Consider the following 9,050-nt stretch of genomic DNA (forward strand, 5'->3'; position numbering starts at 1 on the left):
ATATCACCAGCTATGGGTTATGTTTGAAGATATCCAAAGAAAAATCTCTCCGGATTTTGGGGGTTTTTGCGCAGTGTCCTCTTTAACTGCCCTCCTGTCTTGTCTTCATGACATAAAAAATTGGATGACCCTCAGTTTTTTGAGTTTTAATGACCAAAAAACAGAAGTGATGGTGTTTGGTCCAAGCAGCTCCTGTGACCCCTCTAAGGTGGATTTGGGTTCCTTGGTTCCACATATTAAACAGTCTGTTTTAAACCTGGGTTTTTAAATGGACAGAGATTTTAAGCTGGACTCCCACATCAGCTCAGTGGTAAAGACCAGCTTCTTCCAGCTGAGGCGGTTGACTAAGGGGAAGCCATTTTTATCCCAACGGCACTTTGTGATCCATGCCTTCATTACATCCCGGCTGGATTACTGCAGCTCACTTTACTTCGGGTCCAGCCAGTTGTCCCTCTCATGTCTGCAGCTAGTTCAAAACCCTGCTGCTCGTGTCCTGGTCGGAGCGAGAAAGAGGGACCACATCACACCGGTTCTGGCTGCCTGTCCATTTTAGAGATTCTTTTATTTGTTTTTAAATCTTTGAGCTGCTCTCTCCCTACACTCCAGCCCGGTGCCTCAGGTCAGCTGATCAGCTTCTCCCTGAGGTACCAAGGTCTAGAAGGAAATGTAGGGGGGAACGAGCATTTTCTGTCAGTGCTCCCAAGCTTTGGAAAGCTTTGCCACTAACTATTAGACAAGCACCTTCCCTGTCCATTTTCAAAACTAGACTGAAGACTCATTTTTATAGCCAAGCTTTTACTTACACATGAGATGTTGCTCTGATTTTACATTCAAGTTTTATTGTACATTTTTAGCCTCAGGGTTTTCCTTTATCGTGTGCTGTCATTTATTTGTTTTTGTCTTTTTATTCACTTAGTTATTGAATTTCTTCTATTATGGTTGTAGCTTCTAATGTTCAGTACTTTGTTTCAATTTCCAATTGTGTTAAAGCACTTTACTGTATAAATAAAGCTGATGCTGACGACGATGATGATGAGGTCCGGGTTTCAAAACAAAAACCTCTGTTGGAGCCCTATTGAGTAACATGTCCTGTGGGTGTCAGACAGGTGTGCGTCAGCCATCAGGGAAAAAGGTTTTATAAAGCAAAATAAGTCAAATCCATGTCAGTTATTGTAAATAATATAAGGACAGATTACTTGCAAAAGTGATAGGAGTAAAAGACTTATTTTGCGTAGAGGGAAACAACAACCCTTTTAGCGCGTCAAGGTGGGACTATCAGACACACATTGCAGAAGCTCTAAATGCTAGAACTAGCTACTCAGTTTCTAGACTTTTATCTCCTACAACCTCTGTTGTACTTTTAAAATAAAACATTATAAGATTTAATTTCATATTTATGAGGTGTTCATGCAATAATGCACATTGCAATATTGCACGGGGCATGCAAAATTGTCACACAATTCGCTTTCGGTGTTTATATATCATTAGGCACAACCAACGTGAAAAGACTCAAAGATAAACCTGTCAGTCAGACTTTATTAACTGCACTCACATCAAGTTTAGAACTTGTATGTGTGAACTGCAGTTGTACTTTGTAGATTTTCATTCATTCATCTTCTTGTCCGCTTTGTCCTTTCGGGGTTGCGGGGGTGCCGGAGCCTAACCCGGCTACTGAAGGGTGAAGGCGGGGTTCGCCCTGGACAGGTCGCCAGTCTCTCGCAGGGCCTCAATCACACACACATGCACTCTCACATTCACACCTAGGGGCAATTAAGAGTCACCGATTAACCTATGAAGCATGTTTTTGGATGGTGGGAGGAAGCCGGAGTCCCCGGTGAAAACCCATGCATGCACGGGGAGAACATACAAACTCTACATAGAAAGGTCCCCAGTTGATGTTTTCTCAAATCCCTCAGCTGGGATTTGAACCGGGGCCTTCTTGCTGTGAGTCAAAAGCGCTAACCACTGCTCCACCATGCATTCTTTGTAGATTTAAAAAAAAAATGTTTTATTAGTTTTCTTTTGATACAATAACAACACTAACATAATTGACACTGACATAACACATACAAAAACAGACCAAAAAGGCAAATAAAAAAAAAAAATCCTTCAGCGTTATATCTTTTAAGCTATGAATGGTTGCCCTCTTCACAAAACAAGTATCCAACAACATCCATCCATCCATCGTCTTGACCGCTTCTTCCCTTTCGGGGTCGCGGGGTGCCGGAGCCTATCCCGGCTACTGATGGGCGAAGGCGGGGTACACCCTGGACAGGTCGCCAGTCTGTCGCAGGGCATCCAACAACATACATTAGGATAAGGAGGTTTTAACAGACGTAGTTGACAAAAATTTATACAACATAGTTCTCCTTCAAGTTTTCAACATGTCCATTGCTTATATCTCCAAAACAAATTCCTCTTGACTCTCATTCTGCGTATTCTTTTCTATGAGCATCTCCTCCATAAAAGGACCCCACGTCTTCTGAAATATTTTCATTTTATTGTTCATTTTAAATATAGACTGCTCAAAATGTGCTATTTTTGACATTTCTCCCCACCATTCTCTAAAAGGTGTTGTATTGTTAGTTTTCCAATGTCTGAGTATAATTTTGCACCCTGTGGAGAATGCCAGCCTACACCACAGTGTTTGCTGTGTTGTTAGTCTTTGTTCTCTCACCCCTATTCCTAATACACAAAGTGCAGGGTTCATTACAAATGTTGTTTTTAATATTTTATTGATGAATCCTATGACGTTCTTCCATAGATTTTGGTTCCAGTGACAGTTGTATAACATGTGCAGGAGTGTGCCTTTGCTCCTGTTACATCTCCAACACACATCTGTGTCACACAGTTTTAGTCTATTCATCTTATATGGGGTCCAGTAAATTCTGTAAATGATTTTATACATAATTAGTCTGGTCTGTATTTCTCAGGATATTTTATACCATGACCTTGTGATATTCTTCCATATCTCCTCCTCTATATCTTCCCCCCAAATCTTCCCCCCAAGCATTCTTAAGACCTGAAAGGCCTGGTGGATGAGATTGTCTCATCACACTATAAAATGCATATGCAGTTTTTTTAGTTGGCTGACTCTCTTGTATCATTTCCTGTATTGGCGTCTGTTTTACTAGGGGTACTTTCTCTCTTGTGGACAGAAAACAGCTCCTTAACTGTAGATATTTCCAAAAATCTGTTTTAGGTATGTGATATTTAGAAATCATCTGTTCAAATTAAATTAATTCACCCCCTTCCAAAACATCTTCAATATACACCAATCCTAATTTAATCCATCTGTGCCAATACAGCACCTTTTTGTCAACTTTCAGCATTTTATTATTCCAAAGTGAGGTCTTGTGCGTGAAAAGAGGATCTAATACTACAATTTGGCGAGTAGACCTCCATGTCTCTCTTGCAAATCTCAAAATGGGGTTGTCAAATGTGATTTCTCCCCCAGTCTGTGTAATGAATGCATGAAGAGGTAGAGGTTCTGTGAGGTTCTTTTCAATTAACACCCAAGCTGGCATTTGGCCATCAGTACTATAGATTTTAGATAGTTGATTAAGTGAATAAGCAAAATGATTCCAGTCTAATCTGGGCACTCCAAGGCCTCCATGTTCTCTGGCAGCATGCAGTTTAATTCTATTAAGGAATGGTCCTTTACCGGACCAAATAAAGGTTTCTACCACCTTGTTATATTTTTTCAGAATTAAACCAGGAAGGCCGAGGGGTAACATATTTAGAATATAAGTAATTTGTGGAGTAGTCATTATTTTTAAAATGTTTATTTTACCCAAGAGAGATAGTGTCAATTTAGCCCAGCTCTGAAATTTACTCTCAATTTTCAGTATCAGGGGCAAAAGATTTTCAGTCATTATATTATTCAGGCCTGGAGTTATACGGATACCTAGGTAAGTCATACCAGAAGGGAGCCACCTAAATTGCCATCCTTGTCTAATTGTTGGTAAGCATTCTTTAGATATAGGCATAGCCTCTGATTTGCTCCAATTAATTTTGTATCCCGACAAATTAGAGAATGATTCGATCATTGATAGCATGTAGGGTACGGCTGTTTCTGGGTTTGACGACAGCCGTAAAATATCATCTGCATATAGTAGTAATTTATGTTCTGTTTGGCCCATTTTAACGCCCTGAGTAGATTTTTTTTTTTTTATTACTTTATATGTGGAGACTATTTTGCCCAACAAGTATGTTTGTAACTACTGAGTGTGTGTGTAGACAGGCCCCACCCATTCCCGGCCCAAAGACACCACCATCGTTTCTATGGCAACCACTCTCACCAATCAGGACTGAGCTTGTTCAAAGTCTACACTTATTCCGCTTGAAAGCAGGCTACACAAAATCTGTCTATCAAATGTTGTGAATGTTTAATGTGGGACCACCTACTTTTATTGTGACATCTGTCTGGTCAGTTTATAACTTGAGTAACTTGTGCTACAGAAAAATTAGAATTATCATAAAGGTGTAAAAAGGGGTATTAGAACCAGAATGGTTTTTCTGACGAATATAATTTCTAAGTTTCTTTCTCTATTGAAGTCTATGAGATTTTGACATCTTGGAACCAGCGGGTACTTCTTGTTTGGAATGCCAGGGAGGAGGAGTCACTCAGTCCAGTTCTCATATACAGTCAATGGTGCCTAGTGATAAGACTGCTCATGGGTTTGTTCTTTGATTCACAGCCCATATACACCCCTGTGACCCTACACAGGACAGAGGGGTATAGATGATGGTTGCATTATTAGGCAGTATGGAAAAATGTCCTCCCTTTTATCAAAAGTCATAAAAGTTAAGTTGATTTCAACTTTGTATTATGGCTGGATGTTGACAACATCGAGGCATGCCATCCGGTACCAAGGAGGAAAAGTGACGACATGCCAGCAGTTATCTGTCAACCAAAAAAAGGAACCTAAAAAGCACCAACGTGTATCTCAATTATCATCTCTCATTGAAAAATGTAGACATAGCCAGGAAAGACAGATTCCTGAGGAAACTGTCACAACCTTCTGCAGCTCGGCCAGTTTGCTCCTCTGTGCTCATTAGCAGGTTAGTAGATACACCTGTGTTGCAGCCTTTAAAAGCCTGCTCCTTCTGCCCACTCCCTGCTAAATTGTCTCAATGCCTGCACTCTCAGCCCGTGCTCCTGCTCTCAGCCCCTGGTCCCTTCCAGAGTTGAGAGTCATTTGTTTCAAAGCCTGATTTTGAAGACACTTTCTGTTTGGATCTCTTTTGTTTCGGATGTGGACTGTTTCAACCTCAGGACCCACAAGGAAGGACCCAACACTCCTGAACTCTGACAGTAACAAAACAAAATCCAAAAAACTTGGACAAATATTAATCAAACTCAATGTATCACCAAAAGAGGCCATATAAAACATGTAAAAGCTGGACAAATCTGAATAGGAGGAGCTCTAGTGGCACAATGAGATCAAAGCATGCACAAACTCCAAAAAAAACATCCTCGCTACAGACTAGGAAACATCCTGGATTCACAGTGACAGCAAAAGATTACCCAGACAATAATATGATCTTAGATGACCACACCGGTCTTGATCAACCACATTTAGATGATCATCATTTGATATTAACTGTAACTATTAAACTGCAGATGGCTTCAACAATATGGATCCTGGAGAAAGTTTTTAATTATACACTTTAATAGTAGAAGTACGGTATGTACAGGACCTCTTGTTGAATTAAATATCTACAGCAGTTTTGAAGTTCGTTTAGTATTATAGCAGTCTCTGAAACATGGCTCAACCAAATGTCCAGGGCAATCAGCTTTAGAGTCCTAACAGACATTTCTGAAACCATTCAGCCAGAGAGAACTAAAAAGACAAATGTTGGAGTTTAATCATTTGGGCTCTTATGTTGATGTGAGCAGAGTTAAAAAAAAAAAGAAAAAAAATGCAGGACCCAATGAGTACATTGGTACATAAATACCTTTTGTTGTATTCAGAAAAAGTTTGACAGACAGTATGGCCTCTGGCAAAGCCCCTGGCAGTGACGGATACCCACTTGAACTTATCAAGCACTGCAAAACCACTCTACTGCTCCCACTGCACAAAGTTTTGAGCCAGTGTTGGGAAGAAGGGGCTGTACCGCTGGACATAAGGGAACAAGGGAGATCGTAGCAACTGCAACAATTACAGAGGCATCTCCCTCCTCAGCATTGTTGACAAATCTTCGCTAAGGTCATCCTAATCCGCCTGCAGAGATTGGCTGAGCGTGTCTACCCAGAATCACAGTGCGGCTTTTGCGCCGAGAGGTCTACTATAGACATGATCTTCTCCCTTAGACAACTCCAAGAAAAATGCAGAGAACAGCAGGCCCCCTTGTACATCTCTTTCATTGATCTCACTAAGGCCTTCGACCTGGTCAGCAGGGACGGACTCTTTAAGGTTCCCCCCATGATTGGCTGCCCACCCAAACTCCAGAGTTTGATCGAGTCCTTCCACACAGACATGAAGGGGACAGTGCAGTTCAACGGCAGCTCCTCTGACCAGTTCCCCATCAGGAGCGGCGTCAAACAGAGATGTGTCCTTGCTCCTACACTTTTCGGCATTTTCTTTGCCCTGCTGGTCAAGGACGCTTTCGGCACAGCAACCGAAGGAATCTTCCTGCTTACCAGATCAGACAGAGGACTATTCAACCTCTCCCGTCTCCGGCCCAAGACCAAAGTACGAGAGGTTCTCATTAGAGATATGCTGTTTGCCGACGATGCAGCCATAGCTGCACACACAGAGCAAGAGCTAAAGTCTTAGATGAACCGCATCTCCCAGGCCTGCAAGGACTTCGGGCTAACCATCAGCCTGAAAAAGACCAACGTCCTTGCACAAGACACCGTGACACAACCTTCCATCACCATAGACGTCTACCAACTCGACGTTGTCCAGCAGTTCACGTACTTGGGTTGTACTGCCACTGACAATCTCTCCCTTGATGCTGAGCTCGACAAAAGGAATTGGGAAGGCAGCCTCCACAATTGCTCGTCTAACAACTTGAGTGTGGACAAATCCCAGGCTGACTGTTGCAACAAAGATGGCGGTGTACAATGCATGTGTCATCAGCACGCTGCTGTATGGTAGTGAGACATGGACCACCTATGCCAGGCAGGAGAGATGACTAGGCTTTTTATGGCAAGACAAGGTGACTTAACACTGAAGTTCTGTCCCGTGCTGGTCTTCCCAGCATGTACACACTGCTGAGACAGCGCAGACTTTGCTGGCTGGGCCACATCCACCGTATGGAGGATGGGAGAATCCCCCAAAGACATCCTGTATGGTGAGCTGAAATTAGGGAAGAGGAGCGCTGGACGTCCAAAGCTGCGCTACAAAGATGTTACCAAAAGAGACATAAAGGCTGTTGGCATTGACGCCGATTCCTGGGAAAACATTGCAGCCAACCGCTCGGCATGGAGAAGTACCCTGACTCAACATCTGAAAGCAGGAGAAGAGAAGCTGATGGACGCCACAGCAGAAAAGCGAGCGAGTAGAAAGAACCGCCAGGAGCGCCAGCACTCCACCACACCAGGCACCCTTCACCGCTGCAACCTCTGCGAGAGGGACTGCCTCTCTCGCATTGGTCTCTACAACCACAGACGACGCTGCTCCAGCCGGGCAGCCAGCCAGGATTAGGACAGTACACCCATGGTCATCCCTGACCGGAGGCCTATTCAGAAAAAGACATGTTTGTTTTTACCATTTAATCCTTTTACTCAGCAAACCGAGTTTTCTTTTTGAGATTGCTTAAGGAGATCTGAAATGTTCTCGTGGATGACCAACGCAAAGATTCACTCCCTATTTTTAAATATGTCTGATTTAAAGTCTGATGTTGAGCTGGGGTGACAAAGTCAAACGCTAGAGTTGATATGTCATTCAGTATGAATGTCAGCGCTTGAAGTAAACATTGGCGGACTTGTCTCTTGTAAAGGACATGGAGAAGCCTTTGTTTGTTCTTACAGAGAGTGTTCTGAACCGGCCTCTGAACCAATTGGGTAAAACTGTCTTTAACCCGCCATCACCACTCCCTGGCCGCTCCCGACCCTCCTCCAGCCCTTTTCTTTCATTGAAAGCAGTGAAAGTGAAATGCAGCTGAATGGGATGTTTGTTTGCCTCAGGCATTCAATGTCCATCTTCAGTGGAGTACTAAGTCAAGAGTTAAGAAGTCAACCACGCTGTTATCATCCAGACCTGTCTCATATTAAACGTGTCTGCTCGGCTAGGAAAAAGAGAAGCCAGAAAAAAGCACAGCAAGTTTTATGAATAAAAAAGTAGTTGAATTAATGATGAAGACAGAAGCTAATAAAATTGTCCTCCAAAGACTCTCTGGTTATTTTAGAAAATGAAAGGGGGTCTATTATTTCTTAAAATGGTAAATGGCATATACTTGTATAGCTTTCTACCCTCCTTCGAGGGCCCAAAGCGCTTCAGTCATATTCACCCATTCATACACACATCCATACACTGGTGGTGGCTCCGCTGCTGAACACTGGCGCCAACCTCCCACCAGAGGCAATTCAGAGTTCAGTGTCATTGCCCACGGACACTTCGACACATGGGCTGGAGGTGAACACTCTCGCTTCAGATTAGGAGTCGACCGCCCCACCGCTGCACTCAAAATATTTGTGCTTCATGTCATCATTGCTACCAAACACATAGCAGGTACACATTAGGCCAAAAAGTAATGGGTAGTAGATTACTAAAAAACACAGAGAGGAATGCTACAAATATTTACTAGTAAATAGAGTCCATACTCCTCTCCTTCTGGAAAAACTCTCCATTACTTTCTTTTGGAAAATAATGGAGGAAACTATTTTTCTCATTTTGTTGCTTCTGCTTTGGTTTTCCATCATTTATAACCTCATGTTTTGGGTGAAAAGTCTAATATTAAGGATTTTTTAAACTGGGATAGGACATTAAGCAACCCCCCCTAGCTATAAAAAAAATCAGAAATCCAGGATTTCTGGGAAAGGAGGTGGGCTAGCTGTAATATCCCATGCAAGCTTACTTCTTAACACTAAAGCTAAATAC

Source organism: Oryzias melastigma, unplaced genomic scaffold, assembly GCF_002922805.2.
Source record: "Oryzias melastigma strain HK-1 unplaced genomic scaffold, ASM292280v2 sc00260, whole genome shotgun sequence".
In the NCBI taxonomy this organism is placed as follows: Eukaryota; Metazoa; Chordata; class Actinopteri; order Beloniformes; family Adrianichthyidae; genus Oryzias; species Oryzias melastigma.